Source organism: Odocoileus virginianus, chromosome 24 (assembly GCF_023699985.2).
Source record: "Odocoileus virginianus isolate 20LAN1187 ecotype Illinois chromosome 24, Ovbor_1.2, whole genome shotgun sequence".
In the NCBI taxonomy this organism is placed as follows: Eukaryota; Metazoa; Chordata; class Mammalia; order Artiodactyla; family Cervidae; genus Odocoileus; species Odocoileus virginianus.
The window spans coordinates 31,223,311-31,238,284 of record NC_069697.1 but is presented as its reverse complement, the minus strand read 5'-3'; the positions used below and the strand labels follow the sequence as shown (position 1 = coordinate 31,238,284).

The following is a 14,974-nucleotide window of genomic DNA, read 5'->3' as shown; positions in this document are numbered from 1 at the left end:
TTGGTGGTGTGTATTATGGTGCATGGGCTTCCTTGGTGGCTCAAAACGGTAAAGAGGTGGCTCAAAAGGTCTCCAATGTGGGAGACCCGGGGTTGAATCTCTGGGTCCGAAGATCCCCTGGAGAGGGAAACGGCCACCCACTCCAGTATTCTTGCCTGGAGAATTCCACGGACAGAGGAGCCTGGCGGGCTACAGTCCATAGGGTCGCAAAGACTCAGACACCACTGAACATGCAGGCACACGTCCCTCATGCCCAGCCATCCTCAGGTTGGCTTTCACGGCTCTCTGTGGCCAGCGTGTGCGCTCAGTTGCTTCACCTGTAGCCCTCAAGGCTCCTCTGTCCATGGGATTCTCCAGGCAAGAAGACTGTAGTGGGTTGCCATGCCCTTCTCCAGGGGATCTTCCTGTCCCAGGGACTGAACCCGCATCTCCTGTGTCTCCTGCACTGTAGGTGGATTCTTAACCCTTCAAGCCATCTGGAAAGTCTGGCACTAGCCTTTGTTTCCACCCTGATCCCCCATTATTTCTTGTGGTAGGCAGCTTCTGAGATGGAGCTCAACGAACCTCACTTGATATTCATTTCTGACCCCCTTTCCTTGAATGTGGATTGGACCTAGTGATGTGCTTCTATTCAGCAAAGCGATGGTATGTTACTTCTAAGATTAGGTTACAAAGAGTTCTGGCTTCCATCTTGTTCTATCTTGCTCTCTCCCTCATTTGCTCTGAGGGAAACCAGCTACCATCTTGTGAACCGTCCCACAGAGATGCCCCCAGGGCAAGGAAACAAGTCTCTGGCAACAGCCCAGAGAGGCCTGCCAGGTTACAAAAGTAAGCATGGAAGCTGATCCTGCCCAGTTGAACCCTGAGATGACTGCAGCCCCAGCTAATACATTCGTAAGAGGACCCAACTAAGCCCAGCCTGGATTCCTGACCCACGGAAATAAGTGATAATAAATGTTTATCATTTTACGCCACTAAGTTTTGCCATGGTTTATTACTGGCCATAAGTAACTAATACATTTCCCTTCTTATACCCTATGCTTTTGCCACTGTTCTCACTAGAAACCATTTCTCATTTAAGTGATACCCACTGCTTGGAATATTCTTTATACCTCCTTGTCCCTGCTGTTAATATATATTTAAACTATTTCCTTTGACACCCACCTTAAATTAATTTTTCTTTATTTGATACTCCCATTTGAAAATGGTCTCATTCTATTTTGAACATTGTGCTTTTAAAACATCTTTTTGTGGCACTTCTTTTTGTGTTGTCCATTTACTTGATTTTATGTTAGTTCTTTCCAGGGTTACTTTTAAGACAGCTCCTAGGCCCCCCAAAATAGTATTAACTCTGAGCACCCTGGTGACTTTGGTGCGTTTTTCTGGTATCGAAGGGTACTCTACTAGGTATAATTGCTGTGGAACAAATTATTTCAAAACTCAGTGGCTGAAACTCTCAAACTTTGTATGAATCAGAAATTTGAGAGCAACTCAATTGTGTGTTTTAGCTTGGAATCTCTTATGAGGTTGTAGTAATCTGACAACTATGTGTATAGTTATCTGATGGCCTGACTAGGGCTGAAAGATCTGTTTCTAAGGTCACTCACTCACATGCTGGCAAGTTGGTACTGGCCAGTTGACCCTTCTCCAAGAAGGCTTCTTCACAAGCCCTACTGGTGTTCTCATGACATGGTAGCTGGCTGATTCCAGAGCAAGTTATCCAAGGGTGATCAAGGCAGAAGTTGCAATGTCTTTATAAAGCAGACTTGGAAGTCACATTTTATATTTCCACCACATTCTCCCAGTCACAAAAGCAAGCCTAGATTCAGTGTAGGAGGGGATTATACAAAGACATGAGTACCAGAAAGTAAGGATCACCGGGGCCTTTCTGGAGGCTAGGTACCACCCAGAGAGGTTGTCAGTTGCAGAAAACTATTTATTGTAAGACACACAATATGCAATTAGAAGTGGCTTAAATAATGACACTTAGTATCTCATATAATAGAAAGTCTACAGATAGAGCAGTCCTAGAATTAATTCTTGGCCTTTTAATCTCCTCAAAGACTGAGAGGTCACCATCTTTTCATTCTGTCATCTTCAAGATGCATGGGCACATGTTGGCTGCAGTGGTTTCAGGGCTCCTGGGTAGATGGGGCCACGTCCACTGAAAAAGAAAGAAGTGTCAATTCTGTGAATCATTTTTACTGAGAGGTAATATTTCCTGAAAGTACTGTTGTGGATATCTCTGATCCTATTGGCCAGAATTAGGTAATATAGTCATGCAAAAAAAACCACTTTATATTGTGAATCTGTATGTTTGAAGGCAATGTTTTGCAAGTGCACACCTTCTCATCCAGAAAAAGAAAATTATGGTGCCCACAGAAATTCAATCTTAAAAAACTTCTTACAAATATTTAGCTTTACAGACCTGTTAGTATAAGTATACTTAATTATGTCAGGACTGTAGAACAACTACCCAGACTGTCAGTACTCTGTTTATCTCATTTCCTCCCCCAAATAAAAGGGGAAGGAATGACTTGATTAAAGTTCTTTTTGTGGTATTTACACACTGGCCTTTTCCTGAGACCCTGGAAGAGTCCATTTTGGTAGGCGTGGTATATACTAATGAATATGAACAAAAACAGTGTCAGGAAGATGGCAGATTTTTTAACTGACAATAGTTCTTTCACTGGATAAGTTAACATCTGCTAATTAGTAGTACGTAACTTTAAAATTTCACTCATAATTTTCCATAATAAAGCGATTTAAAATTTATTTTTAGTTTTTAATTGTTAGCAGTCTGTTTTCAGACTGTTTTCAGTCCAGAGAAAAACGACAGCGACTGAGGGATATATGCCTGCAAGCTCAGTGGTATCCAACTCTTGGTGACCCCATGGACTGTAGCCCACCAGACTCCTCTGTCTATGAAATTCTTCAAGCAAGAATACTGCAGTGGGTTGCCATTTCCCACTCCAGGGGGTCTTGCCCACCCAGGGATCAAACCCATGTCCCTTCTGTCTCCTGCACTGGGAGGCGGATTCTTTACTGCTCAGCCATTTGGGGCCATGATGGACATTTATTCCTGGTCTTCGATTTCCCGCTCTTTTTTTGCTCAGGGCAATAAGATACTGAAATAAGGTTTTATTAACATATGTACAATTCTGGTCCTTAGATGAAAAGCATTTTTATATCTGGGCTTGGTTCTGGGATCTTTACTCAGGTAAAACTACTGTTTTGACTGAAATATTTGGCACCATGTGTCAAATTAAGGTGCCTGGGTCCACCTCCAAATAACCTCGTCATGGGACACCTGGTGTACCACCGCCACTTCTCAACCCCTCTCCCCATTCAGCGACACCCATTCGCAAGAACAGTCCAGAGCCCACCAGTCCCCCCAATTGTTCAATTTTGTTTGCTCTCTTGAAGTGAACCATGCACATAGCACATCCCTTTTGAGTACCGTTTGTCAACCCTGGGTGGGTGAAGTCAACAAACTCCCCGAAGTTGCTGTCTCGGGAATACATTTTATTCGTGGCTGGGAAAACGAAGAGGGGAATGTCAGGGACAGAGAAAACAACTTGTTTTCCAGGTGGAGAGCGGGGTAAGTGAACTACAATAGAGACCGACGACACGCTGTGTCTGAACGACGACGCAGTGCAGGGCGTTGAATGAGTGGAAGGCAAGACGCCCAACGGAACCGTGTCCTCCCTTTGTCTTCCATCCTTCCCCTGAAAGGTGTGGGGGGACCCGTATCACGCGGAGCGGAGGTGGCGGGGCCGCGGGGGCTGCGGCGCCCCACAGGCGAAGGCGGAGGCGCCAAGACGCCGCTCCTCGCCTTTCAGGATGCCAGCGGGGTACAAGCAAGGTCGCGGGCAAGGCCGCGCGGCGGCTCGGAGCTCCAAGGAGGGGCGCGAAGGAAGCGAAGACTGCCGGCCGGAGGGCCAAGGCGCGGGCGGCGCCAGCCAGGGGGCCGGCAGCGGGGGGTGGGGGCGGGGGGGCGTGCGGAGCGCTGCTCCCGGGGGAGAAAGGAACCTCTGCAGAGGCGGGTCGGGCCAAGGCCGGAAGGCTGGGGGCCGGGGCCGGTGAGGGGGACAGAGGGGAGGGAGGTGGGGGCGGGGCCTCGGGCGCGCAGCCGCAGTAGGTCTCTGAAAATTTTCCACTAGGGCCCCGAGCGACCGAGCCGCCGAAGCACTGCCAGCCTCTGCGCATAGAGGGCCACGTGACCGTGACTCAACAGGCGCCGCCTCCCGGGTCCCAGGCTGGGTAGCGCAGAGCAGCGGAGGGAATCTGGAGAGTAGGCTAGAGGTGCGGGGGCCGGGCGTTTATCTCGGCCCTACTAACCCCCCTCCTCCGTCCAGCTCGGCCAGCTGGGAGGCTGCCAAGTGCGCGCCAGCCGGGCTCGCCCGGGACGCGCCCAGCCCGCGTCTGCGACGTGGAAAACCTAGAGAGCCCTAAACATCAGGGCTAATCTGGGGTTCTTTGAGGAAAGCCGCAGGGAACTTCGAGGCCCCGCGGAGTTTTCGCGGACTCGCCTGGCCGCGTGGGGATGCATTGCGGAAGACTGCAGCCTGGAAAGTGATCACGCCCTTTTGGCAGCTGTCGGTGCTTGTGTACGTGGCTCCTGCCGTGGGGAAGTGTGGCTTTGACAGCCTGCACAGGAGGGAGGGACGAAAGGGTGAGGCCTTGATCCATCCCTTGTGCCCGGGGAGTCCCGAAGGCACTGGTATTTTTCAGAGGAAACTCCGGGACCCACCAGGAAATCCTCGAGGCTTTCGGTGAATGTGGGATTTGTCGTGCAGCAGGTTCCAGATGGTCCCCGTTAAGACTTTTGGAAATCGAAATTGGCCTATCAAAAATTTCCTCTGATCCTGCTACTGCGTTGAATAGACGTTACCCAGACACCCCGCCCCATCTCTGCTCTTGTAAGGAAGGAAACGTTTGTTACAGAAATACTCCCAACTGTTTCATCTCTCGTGTTTTTTGTTTTTGTTTTTTTTAAAAAAGATTCTTTCTAGTAACTGTGACCGTTTCCTTGTCCTGAAGTCATTCCATCAAAGTCTTGGAAGCAAATTAAAAAAAGAAAAAAAGAAAATACTAGACCAAATTAGAAAGTTAAGATCTTTGTTTACCGACTGCTTTGCCTGAAAAGACAGCCTTATGGATCTGCTACGTTCAGGTTTCCTAACAGCCTCTTCTGGGGGCATTTTCCTCTCACTCCCACCTTGAGAAAAAAGCCCAGACTGGGACTTGCCCGAGGTCCCTGATTTTCCACACCGGTTTTAACTTTCCCACCAGAACTGCATTTTTTTTCTTACAGGTTTTTGTAATTAGAATTATTGTAATTAATAAGAATAGCCAATGTTCATATAGTACTTGAGGCAGTTTGTTTATAAATATGCAGTTCTTTAATTCATCCACTGTGTGAAGTATGAACTATTATTGTCCCATTATTCAGCTTACTTCATTCCTTAGAGATGAGGAAATGGAGGCACAGTCAAATTAGATGACAAGGCTCTTTTCAGCTTGTAAGTGGAACAAGTGGGATTTGAACCCAAAACTGTCTGAGGTAAAATCCATATTGTGGCCACAGTGTTACAGAAACACTCTACTAACAAGCATGATTGTACTGAAACATGAAATTTACATTTTGTTGGGGATTATTTTCCTTTTACTTATTTAGCCTTCCTGAAGTTTATTTTTGAGAAATGTCTGAATTTAATGTGGTTAGAAAACCACACACAATTTAAAATAGAAACTCTTGAGAACAAACCATACATTCTGGGGCAGTTTTATGCTTTTCTTACATGTAAGATTGTCGAACTTTTTGACCTCGGAGCTTATTTTTGTTAGGAGACTTGTCTTCATGTCTCTTGAGCCCCAAGAGCATGGTGAGCCCTCCAGGAAAATGACAATGAAGCTCTTCAATCATCAGTTTGAAAAATATATATTGATTAAATGTGCTCAAGAAGTGAACACCCTTGAAGTGATCGATGACACAATGCCAAATGAAAAGGAAATTTCCAAAAAGAAACAAATATTAGGTGGATTAAATAGGGAAGATACTCCAGGGTATTTTTTTTTCCCTCTGGGACCTTTTTTTCTGCCCTTGAACTGACCCTCCACGACTGGGTTAGAAGCCTCTTCTGTATGCTCCTATGGTGCCTAGAATTTAAGCCTGTGGTGGTACATTGTATTCTCATTGCTTGCTCGCCTGACTCTACTTCCCAGGAGTTTCTTAAGTTTCTGAGGGGCACTCTTTCCTCATCAACGGTGTGTCTCCAGATCTCAGCATAGTTGTTTGTCTTAAGAAGGAGCTTAGCAATACTAATTAAAAGGATGCGTTCACTGGTAAGCCTGGTCTTGTTGGGATGTACTGAGTTGAGATTATAACAAACTGTGAGACCAATAGAGGCTTCCCAGGTGGCACAGTGGTTAAGAACCCACTTGCCAGTGCAGTAGGTGCAAGAGATGTGAGTTTGATCCCTGGGTCAGGAAGATTGTCTGGAGTAGGAAATGGCAATGCACTCCAGTATTCTTGCCTGGAAAATTCCATGGACAGTGGAGCCTGGCGGGCTATAAAACTGAGCACACACGAGACCAGTATACCCACTGTGAATGCAGTTTCCATCCAAATCCCTCCCACTTTCCACCTTTCTTACATTTCCTTGTTTTCTTCCTCCCTTCCTTTCCCACTAGATACAAACTAGCTGTATATTTTGAGTGTGTGTATAGATCCTATTGTCCGGCTTGTTATTTGGCACATAAGTTTTTAATGTCTATTAAATGAGAACAAAGCAACCTGAAAAATTTTGTGTCAGGTTAGCTAACTTTATTTCTGCACCCAATTAATAATCCCGGCCTTAATCCTGACCTCACAATTTGCAATCTTTAGAATGACAGAAGCACAGGATTTTCCTTTTTTTTTTTTTTAAATTGCTGAAGGAAACCTGACAACTCTCTAAGACAGCCGCTAGCCACAAGAGACTATTTAAATTTAAATTGATTAAAATAAAAATTAAGTTACTCCATAGCCTTAGGTACATTTCAGGGACTTAATAGCACATGTGAGGAGTGGCTCCTCTATTGGTGAGTACAGATACAGAGATTTTCATTATTGCAGAAGGTACTATTGGACAGAGCTGGTAAGTTACAAAAAGGTAAAAGGTCATAGTTTTATTAAGTATATCACTATTACTAAAAAGTATTTCAGGTTTCACAGCAGTTCTTTTACATACAAAGGACAGCACATTCCTCTCTAAGATGTGTGTTATTTCACATAGATAAAGATTTTTCCTTAGTAGTTGTGTTTAATGCACATTTAAAAGTATTCAGAAGAATAGATGGTTCAAAAGTATTCCTCTTTGTATAGCCCTAATGTGAATATGCACTCAGTCAATCCTTTGGGAATCTTAATTTTTTTCTGTTTAAAAAAACTCTGATCAGCTTTGAGTCACTGCACAGGTTTGACATTCATTAGATTCGGCTGTGCATTTTAAGCTCGCGTGATTGAGAAACTAGAATACTCAGTAATGTTGGTAAAGGACATATGCCAGATAGTTTTGGACTGACCAAATATATATTTAATGACATCACACATACCATAGAGACAGTTCTCAGTTTACAAACACTCTATTCAGAAGCAGCCCAAATATAAAACACACTGGTGTACTTTCCTTAATCTCCTCCTTAGAACAGTATTGCCAAAGTAGTCATAATACAAAAAAATTAGTCAATAAACAAATAAATCAATCTTGGAATTTTTAGAGAATGGATAGCTTGAATTGTAGAGGCAGTAAAGACGCTGAGGAAAACCCTGGGGAATTGACAGAGGTTATTTCTGCAGTAGAGCAGATTTGCCTAAGTGGTAACCCCCCTGACTAAAATAGTCTAGTTCCACCTTTCTCTATGAGGCTCCGCCCCTCCTTGTTGAATTTCTGTTTCTCTCCCACTCCCCCAGTCTTTTACAGTTCTCCAGTTTAATTTGTAGTTCAGTTTTGTGGTCTCACTTCTCTAAGACTCAGTTTTCTAAACTGTAAAATAGGAATAATAACATGCTGATTGTCAGGAATTAAAGGAACCTTTATGTGAAAATAAAGATTAGAAAATTAATATAAAACAAGAGACTATGATTGTATATCTTAATAAAATTCAACTCACCCCACCCCAAGGTTAAATGGCCCTCGAATGTGCATATGGTCAGAATCTGGTTCATCGGAGTATGTAAGCTAGTTGATGGTTTGAAGGATCTGAGGGTTGCGGAGGTGTTCTGGGAGATGGAAAAAGATTTAAAAAAGGAAATGGAAGGCTGTGAAAGAAAATAGTTCAAATTTGGCAAGAGTTTGTATAAATACCACCTTTTCCTTTAAGGAATGAATGTAATCGCTTGCATTTTCCCCCTTCTTCCATCTTCTGTTTCATTGATTATTCCTAAGGCTAAAGTTTCTACTTTACATTCTAATTCATCTGACATAGCATGTTTTAAAAAACTTAACGTTGCTTACTTTGATTTTCCAGTTGTCTTTTGCTGATGGAGCTTCTGTGAAGGGCAGATTCAAAGTACAATTGACTGCCACAGCAAAGGGGGAGGAAAACGGTGGATGTGTTTCTGAGGGATCCTGGGCAGCTAAGCCTTTAACTCTTGGGGTAGCAGTGCCAGTCACAGCTACTTGCTGGCCTAAGGCAGAGAGGAAGCAGTAGTTAGACCAGAGCAAATCAAATCAAACCAAATAAAGCCAAACAAATAAAAATGGCATTGGGGGGTGAGGGGAGAGGGAGAGAGAGAGGGAATGAAAACAAGAGAATGAACAGGGGAGAGGTGGTGGGTGAAGAGGAAGGGAAGGATGCCAAAGAGAATGCTGGGTACTGTCAATAGTTCTAAGCACAGTACATGTATCAGCTCATTTAAGTCTCATGACAGTCCAGTGACATAAACACTCTTATTTTTATCCCCATTCAGTAGATGAGGAAATTGAGGCACAGAGATGTTGAACACCTGTTCCCAATGTCACACAACTCCTAAGTGGTAGAAGGAGGACTTGAACTCAGTCAGTCTGGCTCTGCAGTTTGTGATCTTAATCACTACTCTAGCAATTCTCAAGCTTTCTGGTCTCAGGACAACCCTCCTTCCCCCCAACCCCCACCTCAACACACACACTTTCCAAAATTATTGAGGACCATGAAGAGTTTTGTTCATGTGAGTTAACCTATTGATATTTACCATATGAGAACTTAAAACATTTAATGAATAGAGTTCCCTGTGCAATATTGTATGTTCTCATTAGTTATTTTATAAATAGTGTTTAAAGAGTATGTTAATCCCAATCTCCCAATTTCTCCCTCTCATCCCCCATTTCCTCTTTGGTGTTCATACATTTGTTCTCTATGTCTGTGTCTCTATTTCTAGACACAAAATCATCTATACCATTTTTCTAGATTCCACATATATGTGTTAATATATGACATTTTTTTTCCCTTTCTGACTTCCTTCACTCTATCTGACAGTCTCTAGGTCCATGTACATCTCTGCAAATAACCCAATTTGTTCCTTTTTATGACTAAGTAATATTCCATTGTACCACATCTTTATCCATCTAGTCAAAGCTACGGTTTTTCCAGTAGTCATGTATGGATGTGAGAGTTGGGCCATAAAGAAAGCTGAGCCCCAAAGAATTGATACTTTTGAACTGTGGTGTTGGAGAAGACTCTTGAGAGTCCCCTGGACAGTAAATCCTAAAGGAGATCAGTTCTGAATATTCATTGGTAGGACTGATGCTGAAGCTGAAACTCCAATACTTTGGCCACTTGATGCAAAGAACTGACTCATAGGAAAAGACCCTGATGCTGGGAAAGATTGAAGGCAGAAGGAGAAGGGGATGAGATGGTTGGATGGCATCCTAGACTAGATGGACATGAGTTTGAGCAAGCTGTAGGAGTTGGTGATGGACAGGGAAGTCTGGCATGCTGCAGTCCATGGGGTAGCAAAGAGTCAGACTTGAGTGAGCAACTGAACTGAACTGAACTGAACTGCCTACTTTAATTTTCAGTGAGTTGTTTGGATTCTTTCTGTGTGTGTGTGTGTGTGTGTGTGTGTGCATATATATACATACATATATTTATATACATATATTTATATATACATACATGTATTTGAGATTCAGTAAAAAACTGAATATAGGATAACTTCTGAATTGAGAGGCTTCTCTGGTAACTCAGAGGGTAAAAAATCTGTCTGCAAAGCAGAAGACCTGAGTTTGATTCTTGAGTCAAGAAGATGCCCTGGAGAAGGGACTGGCAGCCCACTCTAGTATTCTTGCCTGGAGAATTCCATGGAGAGAGGAGCCTGGCAGGCTGCAGTTCATGAGGTCGCAAAGAGTCAGACACAACTGAGCGACTTTCACTTTTTTCTGAATTGGGAGGGATTTTAGAGATTATCTGCTTAGTCTTACTTTATGGAGGGAAGCATCTGAGGCCAGGCAGGAAGATGACCTACTGCAAGATTGGTAGCAGAACACAGGTCTCCTGTGTTCTCATCCACTTCAGAGAGTCATGGGTATTAATAAGTTGTATTATTCAGTGATTAGATAAATCTGTACCTGTCAGAAAACCTGTGACTTGACAGCCGTAAGATCTATGGCACATTCACAGACTTCATCATTGCCATAGTGAAAAATTGCCCTTCTTTTCTCCAGATTGCCTCTCCCCAGATATCTTGGTCTGGTGGATATTTTGTCAGGACTTATTACCACTTCTTGCTTATTGCCTTTTGCCTTACAAGTGGTGATGAAGAGAACATGGGCTTGATGTTGAAAAGAGGGTAAGGATGTGTGAGAAGCAGCCGTTCTGAGACATCTGAGAATCCTGTCAGCTCCGTTATCTGCAGGACTTGCTTTTCTTAAGGATGAGCATATTTGGCTCTGAAGGTTTCCAAGACAAGCACATTCCTGCCAACATGATCCCTGGACAAGCCGTTCTGGAATTTGAACTTGCTACTGAAAGGGGTTAAGTCCAGGACACACACACTAGTTTCAGTGGGGGGTGAGCCATAGTTGGCTATGTTAGCACCTCATTATACAATAGTTCTGGAGAAAGTGATTCCAGATGTGCTCTCAGAAAATACCTAGCACTTAATGTTTTTAACTCATTAAGCCAAAAATCTACTTTTTCAATTTTGGAGAACCAGAAGTTAGTTGATTAACTAGTAATTTCTAGTTACTTTGTAAAGTTGGTTCTAAATTGGCCTTACTTCACAGTGTACTTCAAGTTACCTGATTATAACCAGATAAAACATATATTTACACATTGTTGTTGTTGTTCAGTTGCCAAGTCGTGTCTGACTCTTTGCGACCCCATGGACTGCAGCACACCAGGCCTCCCTGTCTCTCACCAGAATTTGCCCAAGTTCATGTCAGTTGAACTGGTGATGCCATCCAGTCATCTCATCCTCTCTTGCCCTCTTCTTCTACCTTCAGTCTTTCCCAGCATCAAGGTGTTTTCCAATCAGTCGGCTGTTCACATCAGGTGGCCAGAGTATTGTATATTTACACATATGTACAAGTAATCATGGGCTTCCTGGTGGCGCAGTGGTAAAGAATCTGCCTGCAATGCAGGAGACCCAGGTTCGACCCCTGGGTCAGGAAGACCTTCTGGAGAAGGAAATGGCAACTCACTCCAGTGTTCTTATGCCTGGGAAATCCCATGGATGGAGGGCTGGACAGAGGGTTGGACAGAAGGATGGACAGATACTCCATCAGGTAGCAGAGTTGGACATGACTGAGCGACTAACACATACACATATGCTCATGTATACATATATCTTTGACAACAATTAGAAATCCATTTTGAGTACTGACTTATGATCACTAAGTTCCTTTGTCCTGGAAATTTCTTTTTGAAAAGTAAATAGAACATATATCTGGAAAGTAGTATTCTAGTTTCCTTCTAATCACACTGCTTGTGATTCTGAAATTTCATGAAGAGTCGTTAAAACTCTCCCCCACCACTCCTTATGTTTTTTTTTAACATAATTTGAAATTTTTTTTCTTCATAAACTTTGTAACCTGAATTTACAAAGTATTGAAGAGAAAAGTTGCTGAATGCTTTCTCTGACAAGTCAGATGATTACTAAGAGTGGGATTTTTGCATCCCTTGTTCCCCAAGAGAGGGAAGATGAGGGTGAGTGTTTCATCTTGTTTAAATTATTTCAGATCGCAAAAATTATGGTTTCTGTTGAATACAAAGCAGAGCTTCTTAGCTGGTCTCTGTTTACTTGAGAACATTGTGTCCTGATAAACTCTTTTGATAAGATATCTAAAACACTATAAAAAAAAAAGAAAGAAAAACTAGGTATTATATCTGGCTTCAAGGACCACAGCATTTATTTGCCAGACTTTAACCTAGGGCATTATTTACAACATGGAAGGACTGGTAAATATGTTTTTCAGAGGTGACTGTTTTGTTGCAGATGGAGTGGCAACTATGCTGTGCTTGTGTCAGACTCTTTGCAACCCCATGGCCTGCAGCCCCCCAGGTTCCTCTCTCCATGGGATTCTCCAGGCAAGAATAGTGGAGCGGGTTGCCATTTCCTGATCTTTCCAAGGCAATCCAGATCAAGGGATGGACTCTGGGTCTAGACAGACTATCTTGATTCTTGGTTCTGTTTGTTAATAGCTGTGGGCTTTGGTTTTCACAAATGTAAAGTGGAATAAAAACTGCTGAGTATTTAATGAGTTTGTACTTGCAAAGAAAGCACTTAGAACCCTGCCTAGCTCACGTTAACAATTATGCTAGTGTTTTTTTAAACAAATAAAAAAATCTCAAATTTTGTCTTTGCCATGTCAGAGATGCTAATATCAAGTAGCAGTTTAAGCAGTATATCACTTGTTAAAGTTAAAAGGAAGATGATCCTTGTGATTTATCCCCTCTTATGAAGCACCTTCTAGGTGCTTCTATCAGATTGGGACTACAACTGGAGGACAAGAAGATGAGGAACACGTAGCAGAGTGTGAAGGCTATTGCTTAGAGCCCCAGGTGGGGGCCTTGCTACATACTGATTTGTTTATATTATTTCCAGTTGGAGATAAAGGCCCTTGGTAGTACCCTTCAGTGTGAGATGGGCCTTAGTCAGTGTGTGGAGTGTCAAGCAGTTGTAGTTTGATCATATGAAAGGCTTACTCTGGAGAAAATGGAAAAAGTCATGTTTTTCCCCAAATCATTTAGGGACTCACTACTGAGTCAGTCAGGTAAGGCCCACTAGTCTCTATGACAGTTTTGTGACAGCTAGTCTTGCAGCCCTTCAGACTCATGGGCTTTTGATTTGGAGAAGGCTCCCTTCTTCCTGGTGGATACAGGCCCATCCCAGGGTGCAGGGCTTGACTAGTGGAATACAGGCTGGATTTCAGCCCCCACCCCCTCCTCCACCCAGCATTTGGTGTGGTACACAGACTGCACGTTGAATGCGGCAGCCCTGAAAGCAGGTGTTTGAATATTACCTCCTATGCCCCAACTCAGATGTGCTGTGCGTTTGGTTTGATCATAGTCTACTTAAATATTTGAAGCTGGGGAAGAGATGGTTGAGTGGTTTTTGTCATTGAATCCATTGGGCAGTTGTTAATTACTACTTAAGATAATCCACAAGCATCTTGCTGACAGTCCAAGACTGTTTTCTATCAGAGGTTTTACTAAGGTAGTTAATTTAGGGTTAAGATCCTGCCAAGCTCTATATGAGTCTAAAAATGAGGAGAAAGGCATCAGAATATTAGACCCGTCTAGCCAGAAATCATATTTCTACAATGCTGTTGGTTTGTTTTATCTACATGCACTTAAGATGATGCTTTTTATTCTATTTCCAATGATTTACAAGCTGAAAGACCAAGTACTTGGTGAAGGCCCTGGCTAATAACCAGTCAGTCTATTGACATAAAATCATGTCAAGAGTGGCCTCACAAGATTTGTGGGTTTTGGCCTCGCTTGTTTCTCATTCAATATATCTTTTCAGTATTATCGTCAGTTAAATTCTTCATTGGACATGCAATAGATTAAAATCACATTAAAGTCTGGACTTCAACCAAACATAGCGGAAAGTCTTGACTCTTTGACATTACCTCTGCAGATTCTTCTATTACAGTTTCAGTGGTCATCATCTCTGGAATCAATTAATATCTCTACTAGCCCGTCAGGGAGAATGCCACATGTAAAAGGCATTTCAGAGTTATATTGTCTCAAATATATTTACTCTCATTCTCAGCGAAACTTGAAAGAACTTCTGTTGGTTCTATTCTTATCCTTTATTCATTTAGAAACCTTTCCTTTCCATTCCCATCTCCTGCCCTATGTTTTTTTTACATTCTGAAATGAGTAGGAACTCTGCTTTTTAGCTCATTTGTGATATAAGCATAACTCTAGAAACAGTTGTTTCTATTATCAGATTTCTATTTAATACTAAGTAGTATGCACTCAACACATTACAGTTTCTAAAGTACTTTTCAAATGCGTTATCACATTTAATCAACCTGAGCTTTCGAGAGGGCTATGATGATTTTCTTCATTTTTACCAACTGGCAAACTGGAGTGCTGTCTACTCTGCTACCTAAAGGACACAGGAAGAGAAACATGCTTTATTTTTTACCCTTTTTTGATGAAAAAAAGATATTTGTCCCCCTGTTTCCCACTAACCAGTACAACAATTTAAAAACATCTTTCACTTGCTTAGTTATGTGTAGCATAGTTCGTGTGGTGGGAAACACATACCTTGGTAGCTAGCCTGTGAATTTGTCCCAATTTACTTAGAGAAAACTTTTGGAATGATTTAAAATTCTTGGGATTTTCAACTCAGACGAGACAAAGGACAGTAAAACAACTCTGGAGCAAAATTTAAGTAGTTAGTATATCTAGCCTTTCCAAGTAAATCAGTCAGAGAACCTTGACTTTCTGTTTTGTTTTGCATATTATGTGCCCCAGTTAATTTGACATTTTCACT

The 14,974-nt window shown here is 42.6% G+C and overlaps 2 long non-coding RNA genes across 2 annotated transcripts; one reads left to right on the top strand and one right to left on the bottom strand.

Moving 5' to 3' along the window:
* Positions 1-1,915: 1,915 nt before the first annotated feature.
* LOC139030925 (uncharacterized) lies at positions 1,916-4,046 on the bottom strand. The gene is made up of 2 exons (XR_011483367.1): positions 3,461-4,046; positions 1,916-2,164 (listed from the first exon to the last, which is right to left on the bottom strand). It is a non-coding gene; the product is annotated as an uncharacterized lncRNA (long non-coding RNA).
* Positions 4,047-4,262: 216 nt separating this feature from the next.
* LOC139030924 (uncharacterized) lies at positions 4,263-5,024 on the top strand. Its single transcript, XR_011483366.1, has 2 exons — positions 4,263-4,610; positions 4,735-5,024. It is a non-coding gene; the product is annotated as an uncharacterized lncRNA (long non-coding RNA).
* The last annotated feature ends 9,950 nt before the right edge of the window (positions 5,025-14,974 follow it).